The sequence below is a fragment of the Ochotona princeps genome, chromosome 28, assembly GCF_030435755.1.
Source record: "Ochotona princeps isolate mOchPri1 chromosome 28, mOchPri1.hap1, whole genome shotgun sequence".
NCBI lineage: Eukaryota > Metazoa > Chordata > Mammalia > Lagomorpha > Ochotonidae > Ochotona > Ochotona princeps.
In genome coordinates, this window is record NC_080859.1 from 4,570,561 (window position 1) to 4,589,499 (window position 18,939).

At 44.7% G+C, this 18,939-nt stretch overlaps 1 protein-coding gene across 2 annotated transcripts in view; it reads right to left on the minus strand.

The window, feature by feature from the left end:
* EDIL3 (EGF like repeats and discoidin domains 3) overlaps positions 1-18,939 on the minus strand; it is a 287,743-nt gene that overhangs the window by 205,719 nt on the left and 63,085 nt on the right. The window lies entirely within an intron of this gene.

An 18,939-nucleotide genomic window follows, 5' to 3' on the forward strand; every position in this document is an offset into this window, starting at 1 on the left:
AGCCTGGAGCCTCTTCTGGGTCTCCCACGCGGGTGCAGGGTCCCAAGGCTTTGGGCTGTCCTCGACTGCTTTCCCAGGCCACAAGCAGGGAGCTGGATGGGAAGTGGGGCAGAAGGAATTAGAACTGGTCCCATATGGGATCCCGGCACATTCAAGACGAGGACTTAAGCCACTAGGCCACTATGCTGGGCCCTATTGTTTTTTACTTTTTGGGCGTTGAAGCATGCTGGGCCACACATCACACCAATACTCCTTCAATGAAGCAATTCCGCTATTTAGTTCCACATAGAAGGTATGCAGGACCTGTATCTCACCAGGTTTTTTTTTTTTTAAGAGGAATGGAGGTGGAGGAGAGAGGGTTCTAGTGCCATGGAATGGCAAGTTAAGCTTCCGTCTGCACTGCAGGCATCCATATGGGGTCTGGTTGGAGCGTAAGCTGTTCCACTTCCAATGTAGCTCCCTGCTAACAGCCTGGGAAAACAGATAACCCAAGTGCTTGGGCCCCTACATCCAGGTGGGTGAGGAGAAAGCAGCTCTCTTAGCTCCTGGCTTTGGATCTGCCCAGCTCTGGCCATTGTTGGCCAACTGAGGACTAAAGCAGTGCAGGAAAGACTCTCTCTCTCTCTCTCTCTCTCTCTCTGTCTCTCTGTGTGTGTGTGTGTGTGTAACTCTGCCATTCAAATAAAAATAAAAACATCCTTAAAAATAAGTGGTAGGTGATATAACGAAAACTAAATTGCATGATTCAAACCCTACACCTGCCAGTTATTCATCCATCTTGTACTTTCTTTGTGACAGGTAAATGAAACATTTGCTATTTTAAAAATATGGACTTAAAGGCCTGTGGGAGACTAGGTTATACCAATGACCATAGGAAAGGGGCTGCTGCCCACTTTGCTCCTGACCATCGGGATTCCTCTCGGGACCAGGGGGAGACAGACTTCCACACCCAGAGAACACTGGGCTTGGGCCTGTGGCCAGCTCAGGATGCTAGCAGACCCTGCCACCTCCATGAAAATAAACTCAGGCAAGTTTGCTGCCAAAACTGCAACAGAGAAATAGAGACCTCAGATGGGTCCTTGGTTTGACTTTGGGTCTAGTACCAGAGACAGAATCAGGGACAGCAGTAAGACTATGGCTGCAAGAAACTAGATGTTAGGCTGCTGGTGTTAGGTACCGGGAAGCAGCTGTCACAGCTATGCCCTGAGGTGACGTCACGGATAGAAAGGGCATCCGAGAAGCTGCTGGATATGGGCAATGGGATTTCTAGGCCATGCTCTGAAGTGCTCTATTTGCTTCTCTTTCTGTTCCCCAGCACCTACTGCGTGCCAGCCATTCAAGTCAGTGCTCAATCTTCCCGACTGAAAAAGTCTTTATCATCATGAACTGCAGTGTTAAGAGGGCAGAATGGTTACAATTACACCAAGGAATGGACCCACATTGCACACTCGCAGTCCAAACTCAGAGACCAGCAACTGACTCACTATGCACACACACAACCCAAACTGAGGTCAGCAACTGACCCATGTCGCACACACATGATCCAACTCAGAGACCAGCAGCTGACCCACAGCACACACATGTGATCCAACTCAGAGACCAGCAACTGACCCATGTCGCACACACATGATCCAACTCAGAGATCAGCAACAGACCCACAGCACAGACATGTGATCCAACTCAGAGACCAGCAACTGACCCACGGTGCACACACGCAGTCCAAACTGAGAGATGAGTGGAGCCACTAAAGGGACTGGTGCTGTTCACGATGCAGAGAGGAGAGGGAATCAGTTCAGCCTTCGGGAGGAAAGCAGTGACGTGCATACTATGCACAGAGGAGCTGGATCGTGGCTCATTCCAAGAACTGCCAGCAGCAAGCCACTGCAGCAAAGGCACCGATGGGCATGAGGAACAGAGTGCTGAGGTCAGAAAGGACTCAAAGCCATGAATGCAAATGCCCCACGTGCTATACTGAAATGAGGCAGTTTGTATTCCAAGCTTAGAAAATGACCAAAACAAACAAACAAACAAAAACTTGAGTAAAGCCCTGGAACTGGTGGCATCGCCCTTGCTTGATCACCCTAGCAACCTGTGCTGCACCAGATGACGAGGCAAAGGAGAGAGCAAAAGCAAGAAGCATCATCTTATGCTGCAGACCCAGCACAGAGTGATCAGGACTCCCTTGGTCCTCTGTAGAGGTAGTTTCAGTCAGGGGAAATAATCCCCACCAATTTTTTTAAAAAAAGCACTGGAAGCACCCCAAGTCCCGACCCTGCCTGGCTAACTAACCTGGAAGCCACGGTGCCACTACTGAGATTTTCCAGGAACAGCCAATCAGTAGTTTCAAGTAAGACCACACCTCTCTGCCTTTGCTGGTGTGGGCAACACAGCACAGCACAGCACAGTGGGACCAGCCACATCACCCATGTGCTATCACCTCAATCACACCAAGATGTGTATTTGCCTCCACAGGCTTTGAGATGAAAGGCTGGCCTCTATTCCGTGTACACCACCAGGAGTTCTACAGTCAGCAGACTGGGCTTAATTGCTGCGGCAGCATCAACAGATAACCTGCAGATGCTTGTGCCAACACATCGACACCAGCAGAAGCATCTTTCGCAGGAGTGGGCCAAAGCAGGAGCAGACCTGGCAAGATTTTACCTATTTTCCCAAACACCTGTCATCTGATATAGTCTCATGTGCAAAGCCTGGAAATTGCTGCAGGAGTGAGTCCTGATTTTTAGGGCCACATTTCTGGACCCTTAGTCCTGTCACTATGTAAAGTTTCTGTTGCCTCAAGAAAACTCATAGTATTTTGTACTGTGCTTTCTAAAAGGGAGGATGAATCTTGTTGATTCCCGTTTATGGCTGTTGTCAATCACATAACATATCTACACTCCAAAGCCAACAGGGCTACCTGTGTGCCCTTCATCACCCTCCAGGAGAGCCAGGTGCTTGGTAGCTTATGTTTTTCTCTCTTTTGTTCTTGAACTTTTCCCTTTTTTTTTTTTTTTTGATTGTGTCTACTAATTCCAAACACATGACTAGCGCAATTTCCAGATCCTTTCAGTTGTATATATATGCTAGTATGCACAATGTAGGGTTTTGCAGTATACACACACTGTGTAATGGCTAAATCTGGCTTGTTCTCATATGCACTGCCTTGTAAAGTTATTGATTTGGGAATGAGAACACACCCATTCTTTTGACATTCTTCAAGAATTCCACATACACGGATATTTCAAAGTTTTCTGGGAAAACAGAAGGTTTTTATCTTGCTGCAAAGACATCCTGAAATCCATGCAGCTTTTTCATAATAGGCAGTTTTCTACAAATTCTTGGAGTGACCTTCTATTGTTAACTGTAGTAAGCACAGAGCAGCTGAACTCTTCAGTGGTATTTACACTGTGTCTCTCTGAAAGGAAGACAAAAAGACAACGAATTTGGCCCAAATGCGAAAGGTAGGACAGGATGACACTGTGATCAGGTGGTTGCAGCACCTGCCTGAATGACTGGTCAGCCATATTTGTGAAAAATTACAGTCAGTTCAGCGTGAAAATAATGACTGGGTTAGAGAAGTCGGTAGGACATCAAAAATGAGAATGTTCCATGAAGCTACTGACTGCAAAGAGCCAGCACTGGAGGACTTTTCTTCAGTATGCGTGCGGTTCAGATGTTCAGTGACAGAGGTCAACACAACAAAGGAACAGAAGTCCTTCAGCAACACTCCACAGATAAACAAGCAAGATTCCCCAATGGGGGGGGGGAAGGAAATCAAGGCTGAGCCTTTCTCTTCCAGATGAAGGTTCAGTTATTCGACTGGGGGTCTAGTGAAGTCAGGATCTGCTTGAGATGGATAAGCATTCCACATAGAACTGTGACAGGTGGGACAACATCAGCAGGAAGCAAGGTTTGGTCTTGCACAAACAGGGGTACAGGTGATGAAAACGAATCGCCATTGGCTTAGCCAGGGCTAGTAGAAGTTTAAAATCTGTTTCACTCACCTGATTATTAATAGCACTCCTGGCAGCTGAGTTTCCCAGCAAGCAGATGCAAAAACAAAGTGAAGATGTAACAAGGGCATGGAGAAGAATTGACTGTGAGTGACAACCTGATAAACAAAAAGGAACAGGAAACATCTTCTTCCTGTGAAATAGGTCTGATGTCTAAGAGTGGAGGCAGATTTCAACACGAGGGAGCTTCAACCCATCATGTACACTAGAACAAAGGTTTAAGCAGCCGAGCAGGGACAAAGCTCACACTTTGGGAGAATCTCCCGGGACTGGGAAGGCCAGCACTCATACCCTCGCTGCTTGCAACTACTGGCTGCAGACAGCCTCAGCTAAGTGAGACCCTGAAGCCAGAGGGAGATTCTGCATGTTCTGCAGGAGGTGAGAGGCTAACGGCATACTGGAGGTGAAAGCTCCTTGTTTCACAAAGCAAGACGGGAACAGAGACATCCCTGTGATTATTCCAGCTCCTTTCCATTCTCAAAACTGTCCTGGTTTGGATCAGACATCTGGTTACTTTCCCCCAGACCTTCATATCTTACATCTATTGTTTCTGTGCTCACCCACGTGGTATCACTGTGACAGCTGCAGAAGCACACGGATAATTTATATGGAAATAAACTTTCTGCAGGAAAATTCAAGTCCAATTTAAATATACTACAGCAACGTCTGATAGTAACTTCAGTTAATCCAAGGAAGCACCAGCTAAGATAAGGAATCCTGATTAAAATACACTCAACTCCTGGACATCAGAGTCAACGACTTCTGTCTCTTTCCTAAGGGATATGTCTGTGAAGTCTTTTATAAATGACAGTGACAACCATCGATACAGGAAGGAAGGCTCAATCAAAGTGAGGTAGGACACCATGAGACTCCATTGCTCTTTCTGCCACTGACAGCAGGCTCCCAATCCACACTCTGCATGTTAGAATCCGTGAGCGGCATTGCACCTTGATGTTTCCTGGCCGGCCGGCCGGCTAGCCTCACCTGCCTTTAGATAAGGACAGATGTGTTTAATTTGATTCTAACTATGTTTTATAGCTCCATCTGCAGTTTATGGCAGGCTCACACAAATTAAGCTGATGCCAATTTGCCTCTTGGCATCAAGATGAAGCAATTATTTTTTCCCAGGGGCAAGAAATCATTGCAGGCTAAAGTTAACCTGCTGTTTGCCAGCTTTCTCCCCACTCCCCAGGGTTCTGACTGCACCGGGTGGATCTGTGTGTACACACCTCTGGCTTTGTTCTTCTCACTGACCTCACTACCTGTTGCCGGGCACCAACTCAAAGTGACTCATGAGCTGACTTAAGTCACACAGTATCCATCACAACCTGTGTTCTTTTACTAAGTGTGTATCATTAATAAGGTGTCATATAGCGGGAGACAATACAAAACAAAACAAAAAACCCAAACCTAAAATGTTCACCGTAGTGTTGTGCTCAATTCTTTACCTGTGCACAGAGCTCCACTACACAACTTCTAATTCCATATAAAGCCAAACAAACTGTCCTGTGTGGACATGGCTATGGGAATCAATGGTCAAGACAGATGGTTTACTCCATTAACATCTACGTTATTAGATGGTTTGTGTGTTGTCTATATGATAGCATCCATACCTAGTCAACATAACAAAGAAACCAACTCACACCTCCTGCCTTTGCAGGTCAGGCACATGCTGGACACCAAGAGAATAGCTGAGAAGAAACACATCAGGCACCCACAGTCTTAGAATTTGCATTATAGTGGAGGAGATAAATGATGAAAAACTGAGACAAATCAACAAAGTCAAACAAAAGGACAGGCTGTAGCAGAAGTGACAGGGACGGTGCACTGAACCAAAGATTGAGCAGAAGCCAGGGATGCTAGCATGAAGGAATGGCAGACAGAGGGAACAGCACATGTTCAACCCTAGTGACAGGCAAGAGAGGGACTAACTCAACAACAGGAAGAAGGCCACTGATGGGCTGGCATTTATGGCACAGTGGGTTAAGCCAGGATTTACGACACCTAAATCCAAGCAGAGATCAGTTGGAGTCCCAGCTGCTCTGGTTCTAATCCAGTTAACGCACCTAGAAAAGCAGCAAAAGATGTTCCACAGTACCTGGGCCCAAGCCACCAACAAGGCAGACCTGCACGAAGCTTCTGGCTTCGGCCTGGTCCAGCACTAGCTGTGCAGATATGTGGGCACTGCACCAAGAGATGGAAAATCCTTCTCCTTCTCTCTCTCTCTCTCTCAGTAACTCTTTTCTTCTCTTCAAATCTTATTTGAAAGGCAGTTACAGGGATAGAAGGAGAGACAGACCGAGAAATCTTCCATGTGTTGGTTCACCCCCATGACTGACAGCAATGGCTGGAGCTGGGAAGGTCTGAATCTGTGAGCTGCTTCTAGGTCTCCCACATGGGTGGCAGGAACCCAAGGATTTGTGCCATCTTCTGCTGCTTTCCCAAGAGATTGGCAGGGAACTGGATTGAAAATGGCACAGATAAGACTCGAAGTAGCACCAAGATAAGATACTGAGTCCAAAGGTAGAGGCTTAACCTGCTACACCACAGTATTGAGCCCACCTCTGACTTTCAAATACATAAATAAATCCTTACAAATAATGAAATAAATGGGGTTTTTTTAGTTGAATGCTTTATTCTCCGTTTCTTCAGTTCTTTTAGAAACTCCTGGCAGCCAATAAACTACTTCTGAACTCTGTTCCTGCCTTCTGTCCATTTCCATCAATGGTTTTATGACTGTGAGATCAAAACTTGAAAGGCTAGTAACATATCACTTAGGCACATTACTTCACTCACACAAGGCACCACTTCCAGTCCTCAATGTCTTCAAACTGGGAAGGAAAAAAGCACTTGTGTCTACACTCGGGAAGTGAAACATAGACATCACTTGCATTCAGGTCCCACATGTAGGGTGCCATGACCATGCCGCCAATATGTTGCTCTCCCAGGGAAACTGGCAGCTATACGATCACTTCATTAAAAACTGAAGTCAAAGCTTTGCCTTCAACAGTACAAGGCAAAATTGTCAGCCAATCAGCAAAAAGAGAACTCGGCAAAATGAACCAACTCCAGTACACCAGCCAGGAATAACTCTTGTGAAAATGAGCTAAAAATCATGAGGATTTGCACACCTCCAATTTGTAAAACTCACTAAAAATGCTAGTCCCATTATGCCATTCTGCCCCAGGAAGGCTAAGAAATGCTATGCAATGTCACTGTCTGAATCAACAATAGGTTTCTCAACCTACCCTGCAGTCTTCTGAGATGCCATCTGCGTTGAATATTCAAAGTTCATCTTCTGTACAACGAATTGGACACAGCGATTTTGATTGTAAAGCTTCTCTCACAAAGCAAAGCTACTGGCTGTGGCCAATTTCAATTTAAAAATTAGGTAAAAGGTGTTATTGCTATTTTTCCCCAGCTTTCTCTGTGCTTTAAAAATAGATTTCAGTTAATACGGCAGACCGCCCTGCAATTAGGAAAAATAGAGAAGGGAGTAATTTAAAGCTGTCAGCAAGACTAAGCCCATCTGCCCTAATAAGGGTTGTCGCTGACATCCTTGTAATGAAAGATCTCTGAGTTATGCTCCGCACTGACCACAAAAGTCCCAAATCACCGTATTTAGCCATGAGAGACACAAAGGAAATACATGAAGCAAGGAACCTTTCAGACTTGCTCTGATTCAAAACCACATCAGTACCGATTCACATCAGAGCCTCTCCCACCTGCTGGAGCGGGAGTCTGTGCTCACAGTTTTGGAGTTGGTGTTCTTTTAAGATAACTTCTCAAATGTTAATGGAAACCAGGCCTGAAGAAAATGAGGAGGGACTCAGCAAAACTTGGGCCCTGACTATTCGAATCTTACACTGGGTGTGGTGATGCCCCAAGTCATGCCAACTGGAGAAAAATGACAAAAATATTCTGAAGTCATGTGCTTTGAAGGCAAAAATCTTTTGGCACATTTCATAGTTTAAAGCACTCTTGAGAGATGCTTTAAAATAACAGAACTCAGAGATTCTGAATTAAAAGGGACATCTGGGATGATGTAACCCAGGGACTCTCACATTTCACTGTCTATTAAAATCATGGGGAGACTTTCAGGTACTTGATGCCCCATCTAATTAGCTCGGAATTATTGGGGGTGGGACAAAGACTTTCACAGTTTTTAAAACTTATCCAAAATTTTGGATAATTCAAAAAAAAAAAAACAATAAGGGGGGGGGGGACATAAGGAAGGGAACAAGGATGGAATTTAATTTGGTATTTTTCTTTGTCCAGCTTTGTTAGTGCTCATGAAAAGAGAGAACCTCTGTAAGAAGCTGCGACTGACAAATGACAAATAAGGGTCCCCAATCAGCTAGGGGCAGTGCTCTGGCTGCTGCCTGACAGCAACAGCCATGGGATCCCACCCAATCATCAGCTGAGAGTTAACTCATAACCTGAAAATCCAATTCAGTGTGTGTGTGTGTGGTAGGACCCCAAGAAGTTTCTGACTATATTATTTCTACGTGTAAAGATTGTATCTCTAGTATTCAGATAATATTTATTGAAGCCCATATAAAAGCATGTGCCAGTAAAGGCCACGACTGATGCCTGTATTCTAGGGCCCCTGCTAGAACAACACCTGTTCTCAGAGATATAAGAATGGCCACAGATGATGAGACAGGTGTTAATAGCCATGTGGGAGGGTCACTGGTCCCTGGGAAGAACCTCTCCTCCAATCCAAGCACTGTGTCAGGAAGCCTTCCAACAGCAAGTGAGTGCTGACGGAGACCTGAGCGAGTGACAATGCTACCCTGCAGACGGTTCAGGTGAGCAAAATGCTAAGGAGTGGTGGATGGCTTCAAAAACTGTGGCATTTTCTGATAACTTGGAAGAAGACACTTTCATGGCAGTGGTAGGTGCCAATGCCATCCCTGTCAGCTGCTGAAGTCCAAAGGGGAAGAGCTGCTGAAACCAATGACTGAGTACTGTAAGAGTTAGACCAGAATTTTGCAGTAAGGTATGGGAGCTATGACATTGCAAGTAAGGTCAAGCAGGCCCAACCTGAGGTCCCACTCTGCCCTTCACCACTGAGGTTGTTTTTCTCTTCTAAATTCCTGTTTGCTGGGTGGAAATGATGGGTAGTAAAGCAAAGGGCAGAACACATGTTACAATTTTTGCACAGCTTTTGGTGAACGTGCTCAATAAATATTACTCAGTTATAAATAAAGAATTGGGTGTGAGACAGAGGATGGAAACGGATTGAAGATGGCAGAAATGAAATGGTGTTTTGCTGCTATGAGAAGCAATTAGCAGAAAACTAAATTAGACAAAAGACATCCAACGAGAATAAACAGAAGGGTAGGGCATGTGTAAGACTGAGGCATGGGCCTCTGGGAGTATGTGGAATGATGTGGCTTTGACTTGAGCAAGGAGATGATGCTACCAAAAACCTGGGCCTATGTGCCTGTAGAGTGGTCTGGTGCTTCCTTCACAGTAAATCATGGAAACTGTGATGGGGGGAGTTTGGGAAAAACAGGAAGTCATATGCACCTGCAGGACACGGAAAGTCACCAAAAGAGAAGGGAAAAGTGTTCACAGTCCAACTGAGCTGAGAAACAACAACTGTCAGTGGTAATAACAAGTATTCAGCCTTGTACTGGTTACAGCTCAACAACTGTGTATATGCGCAGAAACAGTGGGTCCCACGTTACACTCCCAACAGGTGGTTCCCCGAGATGGTGTGGGGAAACAGTAATATCTGACCACATCAGACGTTTTGAAAAATGCATAAAATTGCTTATTTAAATCTTTACTTTTGGGAATATACATTTCATGGTTTTGTAAAAATCAAAAACCTGGTCAATATTTCTTTTACACAACACGGAAATACCACGCATCACGACGGAAGCACTGAAGGCATCCTTTCCTGTTATGCATACAAATTAATACAGGCTTTGTACAAAAGTACAATGAGGGGCTGCTGAAAGATACAACTTAGCGCCATGTCCCTTTGTCGATGCTCCCTTGTGCCTTCTAATTAAGAGTATGACATCTCCCATGATGACTCAATGACTAAATCCTCGCCTTGCACCTTCTGGGACCCCATATGGGAACTGGTTTGAGTCCCAGTTGCTCCACTTCCCATCCAGCTCCCTGCCTGTGGCCTGGGAAAGCAGAGGAGGCTGGCCCAATGCCTTGGGATCCTGCACCTGTGTGGCAGACCCAGGCTTTGGATCAGCTCAGCTCTGGCAATTATAGCCACCCGGGGAGTGAACCAGCAGATGGAAGATCTTTCTCTCTGTATCTCATTCTCTCTAAATCAGCCTTTCTAATGCAATAAAAATAAATCTTAAAAAAAAAAGTATGACATCCTCTGGGGTGGCCTTAGCTGCTGCACCATGGCACCTACCTCATAGTTAAATCTTCGTGAGGTTTTACAAAACATCAATGATTTCATATTTTTTCCAGCATAGACAACATTTATAAAATAGCTGACACAAACGCTAATTGAACACCATCTCTAAGACACCAGAGTGCAGGTCTTTGTTACCCATAGTCACAAAAATCTCAGAGAGCAGGCAATATTTCACTCCAACAGCAACCCTTGACAAACAGGTTTACTAACCAACATGAAGACAAGTGAGCTCTTCAGTTCTCTGAGCAAATAACCAAGGTCATTCATATTTCACGGCTCTGTGGCCAATGTGCATTCCTAATGGAAGGGAGTTCCTGGACAAGACAATTGAGCAATTAGCTCAGAAATTATGGGTATTCCTGTCATTTCCCCAGTTTCAACAGGTGTCAGTGTATGGCTATTAACACTGCCATTTGTGTCTTTCTAAGTAATAACTTGACTGCAAAGAGGAAAGCCAAGTACCTTTTAAGGAATTGCAGATGCCTTAGGTAACTCTGTTTAGAACACCAATGCATTCCTGTACTATGCAGACCCAAGAAACACTTGGGATATGCATTCTGTGACATCTCTTACCTTCTGAACAGAAGCAAGACTTACTAGGAAGACGCCATCACACAAAGAAACAAACAGCTCTGACAGCCTAAATGCTCTGACATCCTTTGCCTCTGCCCTAGTAATAGTCTGTCAATTCTTCCCTGGGACACCTGGCAGGTGTTCAACCACTGTGTCTCTCCTGCTCCCCATTGTGGGCTGATTTGGTTCTCACCAGCTCCTCTCCAGTGCCCAAGCCGGCTGAGGGTGGTATCAGCTCTAGCCCCAAAGCTCAGAGCTAGCTCTGCGATCAGCCAATCTCTGGCATCTGCGAGATCCTGCTTTCATTTCTGTTTCGCCTTGGTTGATTCGCTCTCTTGGCAATTTTATCGGACTATGAAACAACAGGTGGCGTGCCTGCAGTTTACAAGCATCTGGGGTACAACTATCACTGCTTTGACTGACTTGGCAAGGAATTAATACACACAGGGACACCTTCTACTTTCCCAGATGTGGGGGATCGAGGAACAGCTTGAAACACTGTTTCACAAATCCCTTTCCACCTGGTTCCTCACACCATCACTTTCCTTGAAATAGTGCCAATTGTTCCTGAATTATTTTCTGTGATAAACTGACTACTTGCTCAAATTTCTAAAGATCATGTAGTCTTTTAATTCTTCCATTCCATTGCTTGGCCTAACTGTTAGGCAATTTTCTGATTTTCTGAATTAACACTGCTTATCATTTCTTCTGTCTGAACTGTGTGCCAGATATTATACTAAGTACTTTAAGGGTATTATTGCATTTAATCCTCATAATATCCCTATGAGAAAATTTGCTGATGTTATTAACAAGCCTCATTTGACCTGTGGAGAAATTGAAATTTAATTACAGCTGCAGAATTTTCCCCAAAGGCATAGAATAAAACATGTCAACGGGAAGACTCTCACTGGGCGTCCCAGACTCTAAAACGGACTGGGTGTGGCAGTTCCTCTTCCTGTTCTCCTCCACTCTCCTCCTTCACCTCTTCCACTCCTTTTCCACTCAGCTCTGCTGCGATGTCACACACCTATCTCATCCCTGGGAAACCTGGGCTTCTTGGAGGAATCCTCCACATTTGCATATCACACCCCCCTCCTCTTATTCTCCAGTCATGGGAATGACTGCAGGTTCCACCATGTAATCAACATGACTGTAACCCTCAAATGGTATGTTCTCTTCCCGGTACGGACGACGCTTACTGTTGCTGAGTATCAGTGGCAAGCATTTGATGCCAGAGCAGAGACTGGAATACAGCAAGTTGCAAAAATGATGCTCTGTTGATGATCTCATTCTTTAATGACACATCTATGTCTTCGTGAATACCTTATCAATTAACTATATTCCTAGGGTTTGCTATCATAGAAACAACACACCTCTTCCATTCAGTGTTATGTAGAAAACACTGCCAATGATCCAAGCATGTGAATCATTTCAATCAACGAAAAGAAGTCCCAGAACAAGATTTTAGATTTGAGAGATCTGATATGGATGGATGGATGGACGGACGGATGGACATATAGATGATAGATAGATACGTTGATTAGGGCAAGGAGCCTTATACATATACGTTAATAAACTTATGTAGAAACTTTCATATAAAAAGAAAGATAAGGATCACAACCAGTGCAAATGATAAAACTCTTGCAACGCACGGTTTTGGGGAAACTGAAGTCATACATCTAGTAGTAACTTTGTTCACTGTCGCCATTAACAATCCTACTGATGGGCGCAGTGGGCAACCAAGACAGAGCCATTGGCAGCTGCAATGCTCAGCTCTGTTCTGTGGCCTGTTGCTGTTTTCATAGCCGTGACTGACACTTCGGCCAACAAGGTCGCTTGTGCATCATCTGTACGCAAACACCACTCCTCTCGGAACACGCTGTTTACAAAAGAAGGATGACAGCCATCTTACACACAAGTAACATGGTTCATCACGTATGCCTTAAGAGCATTCTAGTTTAGAATAATGCAGTGAGCATTTCAGATGCAAAGATCAGCAACACTAATAGCATGATCTGTTTCTTTCAGTTAACCTACATTGCTATCAGCTTAGTTGGTGTTGCACAAAGTTTTTCTGTTAGGGTTTTAGACAGCAATGACAATATTGCCTCTTCCCCTATCCCCACTGTGAGAATCTGCAAAAACTCTAACACTTGGAATAAATAAATTGTAAAAGGTGGGGGGTGGGGGGAGGTTAGAACACTGCCTATATTTAGGAGACTGGCTCTCTTAATGAGAAATTTAAAGAGACTTCATAGTTACTGATCATTTCATGCTATTACATTTTAAAAACTCAGCATTTTATCTCTATCTCTTAAAAAATACAATTTCATTGAAACAGGTCAGACAACATGGTCATAAAGCAGAAATTACAACTTCTCCACAGACATAATTGTTGCTGCTTGGGGTCACAATTCACACTTTAACTTTAGCTCCATTCATCCTAATGAAATGTATTTAATTGCAAGACACATGAAGGTACATCACTCTTAAAAAGTTATTACGTGAACCGTAAATAGTTCCCGTCCCTGATTTTTACTTCCTAAGTCTGTAAATCTGTTTGTTCTTTATTATTTTTTTATCTTTTCTAAAATTTATGTATAAGAACCCCCTTCCATATTTGCTTACCACAAGTAGGCAGACATAGTGAACTGTTTCGTCTTTTGGTTTTGCAATGCATTCAGAGCCTGGAAATGCAAATTTGCTACATTTTTGCTTAGCAAATGTGTGATATCCAAAAATACAACTGTACCATGTTTATATTATTAAACTTTTTTATTATTCCATGTTATTGGACATTTTTAGTGTCATAAACTAGTGAGATCATACTGATAAAGGGCTTTGTGTAGTTTTAATTTTATTGGAAATATTATCTTAGAAGAGGATATATACCTAAAAAAATCATATTAACACTAACATCCTTCCAAAACTATTAGCCAATATTGGAACATGACTAACAGTAGATATGTCTACTACATACTGGGTGGTACTGGACTGGAACTGTTTCCAGAAACATTTATTTTGGTGTATGTATGAAGTGCTTACAACTTCTATTCCTCTATTACAGGAGAAGTTTATAAGGTGGGTTCTAATTCGAGACAAAGGCGGAATTCTTGTCACCAGGAAGAAAAAAACGGGGATGTTTCATTTATTGCATAAGCAGCCCACAAGACAAACTGATCTGGGCTTCTGAAAGATTACCTCCATTTCAAGGTGGGAGCCAAGGGTAATGAGACTGCTCTTGGCAGTTTTCTCAGACCAAGGCTTAGGAAACTCAAGAGACACAGCAGTCGACACCAAGGAGTGCCGTGACAGTGCGCTGGCTGGCTGCGCTGCCTCCTCATGGTGATGCTGCCCTCTATACACAGGCAGCGCTGACTCTATACGGGGAACCCCTCCAATCTGCAACCATGTGCCCACTACATGGATTCTAGTCCATTCTGCTGGGCCTTGTCCAACTCTGCTCTGTGATCTCTTGCAAGAGGAAGAGCAGTCAGTAAGATCTAGAAACATACAAGATCAACTGGCAAGGTCATGGAGCTATTTAAATATTCTTCTTCACTATTTATTCTCTATTGCTTTCTACACTGCTTGCTTTGTTGTGAGAAAAAAGATGAATTAAACATCAGAATATATAAACATGCAATTAGCAGTTAAGCAGAAGCACAAATGATAATGGGCAAGGTCGAGTAAAAAGAAATCAGAAGTGAGTGAGTATCACACAGGACCATGAATGCTTAACGCTTCCTGCAAGCAGGGACTACTGGGAGCACCATGGGATGCACAGGGCAGGTGTTGACAGCCACCTCGCTCATCACCAGCGGGCACGAATGGCCTGGGCACAGGCAGACATTTACCCACAAACGTGCTGCTATCATTTGCTCTCCGTCTGCAATGCTGTTAGTCGGTCAGCAATATCTTTGGAAAACCATACTGCATGACTCCCTTTTACCACAATCTGTACTTTCACGGCTATGGATCCTGATATTAAATTTTATTTCCCTTTTAATTTTATTCAATTTTCAAAACTAACAGTAATAATACAACATCAACAGCCCTGACAGCCAACCACGAAGCATTGACTCTAAGGCCAAGCAATGTTTCAAACACTTTATACACTTCTGCATCATGTAAATTCCATAACACTCCAGATTCCATATTTAACAAGAAATCTTGCTTAAAATAAAATTTTAAATAATCTGATTTATTCTTCTTTGACCTAGTACCAGAAAGAGAAAATGAAGCGATACCAAAAGAACGCGCAGAAATGAAAAATGTTACAGAGATGTATGCCCATTCAACATCATTTATTACAAAACCTTAAAAATTTCCTACCTTCTTTCACTCAAACACAATGTGTGTGTTCCTAGCAGATTCAAGATCCAGAGTCAAGCAGTGGGAGACATAAACCGCAAACTTCCTACTCAACCCTGGTTGTCCACGTGATTCTTTTAACTCTGTAGTCCCCCAACCTACATACCTCCAAACCCAAACCCTGAAACGATTCACAACCACATATCAACGGCAGAAGTGGCGGCAGTGCTTCCAGCTCTATTGAGACAAAATTAGCATAGCTCTAACCCCATCTGCTGAGCCGCGCCCATCTTCTCCATACTCATGAGATTCAGTATCACAGTATTCCCAGGCTCATCAAACAATTCCAACTCATCTACCTACTCATTTGGTATCAAGTACAATATTAAAATTTTAAAGTGCATGTTAGCCCTGCCAGGAATTCAAATAATTCACTTGGGGATGACTGGATGTGGCTACCAGGTAGGCCGCCAGTCACTTGCTCAGCCTTTGGAACAGAGTGATGTCAACAGGTCCTAGAACTCTGCCGAGGCCCTAGTGACAACTTCTAACAGTCCTGGCGCTGTACTGAGCAGCAGCAAGCACAGTGATTTGGTGAAGAGAGTCTCTCTTCTGACCGGTTGATCAGTTGTTTAAATCACATCTCTTATCACCATCAACTGATCCTCTGAGAGCAAAGTTGTGGGGAGAACAGCACCTCAACTCTCCAACTGCAGAGCCATGAAACACAAACAGAAGACAAAACACCTAGAAGGCACCTGCCCTCCCCAGCCTGACAAAATGACAAGAGGTATGTTTCAGCCTGTTCTCTAGGATTGGGGTCTGAGGTCACTGCCTCTACACAGGGAAGAAAGACAGTTCCAGGTTCTGATGGAGATGGTGAGGGAGAAAGGAGAGAAAGGAGATGAAGTTTGAATGAAGGAGTCTGGAGGGACAGTGCTGTGTGTGCACGTGTGTGCCTCAAGAGCCTATCAATGAGAATAAGGGAATGCTCAGCTGCCATGGACACCTGTCTGCGCAGCTTTGGGCCTGGGAGCCCTAGAGAGCCATTCTGTTGCCCACACATGTGGTGATGGCTCAGTCTACACTAACAACTACTTCTCTAAACACTGGAGATGTAAATAATGCTGTTTTCAGTTTTCCATGATTGATTTCCCCAAATGTAAGAAGACAGTCTGGGATGCTAGAGATTAGGGGACCACTTATAAAAAGCTGGAGCACTGGACAGTTAGGGTTACTATGGCGCTCAACAGTGAACAAGTAACTGATGGCTGGGGCATGACTCGAGGATCCAGCCAATGGAATTGTCACAAAGTTCAAATTCCTATAGAGTGAAGTGCCCAGCAAAGATAGGGGCTCTGCATGTTCGGGTACTTCCTTAAGAGAGAAGTGAGTGTCTTCCTTTCAATAAAGGCAAAGATAATGTACAGTCAGACATGCTGAGTGTATACAATGGGACACTTAAACAGTCACTCTGCAGCTTGCACATTCACATGTGTGTACACACACGTAAGCACCTATGAGGCACAAAGAAGCCAGGAGACAAATGGGGTCATCTGATACCAATGTCTATGTATAGCTTCCCAGTTGTCAAAAAACATGGCTTTTTTAAAAGATTTATTATTATTGGAAAGCCGGATATACAGAGAGGAGGAGAGACAGAGAGGAAGATCTTCCATCCGATGTTTCACTCCCCAAGTGAGCCGCAACGGGCCGGTGCGTGCCGATCCGATGCCGGGAACCAGGAACCTCTTCCAGGTCGCCCACACAGGTGCAGGGTCCCAATGCATTGGGCCGTCCTCGACTGCTTTCCCAGGCCACAAGCAGGGAGCTGGATGGGAAGTGGAGCTGCCGGGATTAGAACCGGCGCACATATGGGATCCCGGGGCGTTCAAGGCGAGGACCTTAGCTGCTAGGCCACGCTGCCGGGCCCAAAACATGTTTTTTTGTAAAAAAAAAAAATACGTTTATGTAAAAAAATGTTGCCATCATTACAGGCAGCTTTCCAAGAGGACCTGAACTCTCAACATCGCAGCCAAGTAGAAAGGACAAGAACACACAAGGAAGCAGACGTGTGCACGGCTGTGCCTGCAGGCACACCTCGCACTCCTTTCCCGCTCACTTCATCAGAGTCAACTCTAAGGGAGGCAGAGGAGTTTCACTGCCCAATACCCAGCTGACCCGGAGAGGCCTGGCACTCCCTCCTGTGCGACAAACCACACTGCTCAAGTGCTATCTTCCACACAATGATTAAACACTATTCTACTATACAACATTTTAGTCGAGAATCAGCCTGCGGAGTTCCTAGGTGTTTTTGCAATCTGTCACATACACACTCTTCTTATTTATGGATGGCTGAAGTACACAGAAACACCAAACGGGAACCACATGGCTCACTCTGATAAAGTTAAATGGACAGCAGTGATCCACAGCATGAGCCAACGGCACCATTTCATCTTGGTTCCATCATGGAGCAGCACCTGCTGCAGTTTGTTCCTTGGGCCCCTTCTCCTGCCTCTCACATGAAGGCAAGCTCGCTGGGGTAAGGCATGGAGGGACAATTCGAGTGCAAGCAGGACAGAAGCCAGCAGGCAGCCACCATGCAGTTAGGATGTGAGTGAATGTGTTCACCCGTTGCCATATGTCTGCCAGGTCTAGGAAATAGAAATCCTCAAATGCTTGTCTTCAACAGCCTGGCAATTGTAGGCCATTGAACTTTGTAAAGAAATGAGGTTTCTTTCCACTCGTGGTTCTAGAATGCAGCTTCTTGGAGTCCTGAGTGGTCAGGGCTGACATGTGAGCAACACTCTAAAGGCGATGCAGAGAATCAGATGGCTGAGGTGGGCAACCAATGCAGAGAGCCCTTTACTGTGTCCCCCATGCACAGCAGCACAGCTTAGTCATGGAGCCCTTCCCTATTCAGTGACATGGGAACCTTCGCACGTGGTGTATTCTTACAAGTGTCTTGAGGATTATACTGAGGACCCACTTGTCTCATGCAGGGTCATCACCATCACCCCCTCACAACCCTTGATTCAATACCATCTGCAAATCCACAGGTAGATTCGTTGCTTCTATGGGCTAAGGTACAAACCTCTTGTAGCATTAAGCAGCCATCCACAACTATCATGACATCGTGATACACCATGAGGCAGGCACAGAGATAAGAAAATGGACACTGTAAAGTCTCACAGTGATGGTGCTCCCAATGAGAGTACAATTTCAAAGCCCGTACCACAAATGGCTCTAAAAGGACATTACAGATGCACTGTGTCCACCTGGGCATCAACACACCCACAAACCTCAAAGTTAGTAGAGACTTCCAGCGGGGAGTGTAGTCAGGAAATACAACGAGGTCTGCACCATGGAAATTCCAGGAACGCTGAAGTCACCTGTGTTCCTGTGACAGCAGCCTTGTGACTGGTAACAGGCCTGATAGACACCTATTGACGTTTGCTTTTCACATACATGCAAACACTGGATGGTATGACATCTGCATGCTGCACTTGGTCCCTTTTGCTCCTCAGTGATGCAGAAGGCTCCAGAGCCTGCCCCTGAGTGGAAGGCAGATACCACAGAACACCCAGAGGCAGCGGATCATCACTCAACCTGCGATGGTGTCTGCAACAAATCTGCTCG